Source organism: Cyprinodon variegatus, unplaced genomic scaffold (assembly GCF_000732505.1).
Source record: "Cyprinodon variegatus isolate N-32 unplaced genomic scaffold, C_variegatus-1.0 Scaffold196, whole genome shotgun sequence".
NCBI lineage: Eukaryota > Metazoa > Chordata > Actinopteri > Cyprinodontiformes > Cyprinodontidae > Cyprinodon > Cyprinodon variegatus.
The window spans coordinates 484109-485543 of NW_015150649.1; the positions used below are offsets into that span (position 1 = coordinate 484109).

At 34.6% G+C, this 1435-nt stretch overlaps 1 protein-coding gene across 2 annotated transcripts in view; it reads right to left on the bottom strand.

Annotated features, from left to right (window-relative positions):
* Window positions 1-1435, bottom strand: part of pag1 (phosphoprotein membrane anchor with glycosphingolipid microdomains 1) — a 68756-nt gene that overhangs the window by 66122 nt on the left and 1199 nt on the right. The gene's annotated exons all lie outside the window — the stretch shown is intronic.

Consider the following 1435-nt stretch of genomic DNA (forward strand, 5'->3'; position numbering starts at 1 on the left):
AGTGAGTTTGAGTCTTATATAGACAACGCCTTGTATCGCTTGGAAACATGCAATGGTAACATATCAATCTTGAAAACCAAGTCCAGTGGATATTTTTTGAATTTTTACGGAATGACTATGACCTGGATGACTGAGAACCTTCATCAGCTCAAGTACAAATACTTCGTTACTATACTTAAGTACACTTTTTAGATATCTATGCTTTACCCCATTATTTATTTTTCTTCCTACTTCTGACTTCTACTTATTACATTTTAGCACAAGTATCTGTACTTTCGATTCCTTACATTTTTAAACAAAGGTTACTCATTACTCTTGGCTTCAGTTTATGCTTATATTTATTTCACATCATGTGCACCATCCAGTGCAGATCATTGGCGCCTTCCACATCTGGTGAAAACTAGCGTAATTGGATGAGTCATATAACGCAAACACTCATTAGTTAGAAAAAGAAAATCATCAGAAACAAGCAGGTGTTCTTCAAACTGCAAACATGAATTGTCTATGCCATGCTACAATGTAGGATTCAGAAAAAGATGTCGAAATGTCTGAAAGGCCGGAAACAGGAGAGAGCATATCGGGAGACGGAGACCAACAAGACCTCCCTCATCCTTGGTCCTATCTCAAAGAATTTTTCGAAATAGTCGAAAAATTGAGCTTTCAATTCATATAGTGGCATCTGGCTGTTTTTATTTTTTTTTTTAAGGTTACTTTATACCTTTATGCTTTAAGTAGTTTGGAGCACATAGTTTTTCACTTTTACTTGAGTAAAGAGGGAAAGTTGATACTTCAACTTTACCAGAGTGTTCTTAAACTGCAGTATCGATACTTCTACTTAATTAACAAATGTGTGTACTTTTGACACTACTAGTCTTAAGTTGAATTGGTCTGATGTCAGTGGTCCTACGCATTATGCATGCTCTTATTTTTTTTTATGCTTGACGTGAGCATCAGGGCGTGTTTTGTTTAAAGAGAAAACAGCATTTTTTGCTAAATTTACACAAATCTTATGAGCACTACACACACAAGATGCTGTTTATCAATGTTTGAAGCATGAGTGGCTTGGAATAAAGTAAAATTGGGACAACTTTACACTTTGAAAAGGGTTACATTTGAACTTACCAGTGACTAAGACAGAAGGTAAATACGTGCCTATTGTATGTGTGTTTATCCGGTGTTTTCATTTGAAGAAATAGAGTTGTGCAGAGGTAAACATAGGTAAAACCCACTATTTTTTTTTTAATCTGATATGCTGATATTCTCTGTATTGTAAAACAAAGCAAAATAACATATTCAAGGGACTGCAAATAGATTTATTGTATTTACATGGGCCCAGGAACTATAAGAGGAACTGACAGTTAGCATTTAAAATATTAACTTCAATATACAAGTTGTGAGAAAAGAAGCAACTGCTGCAACAACACTGTATTGTAAA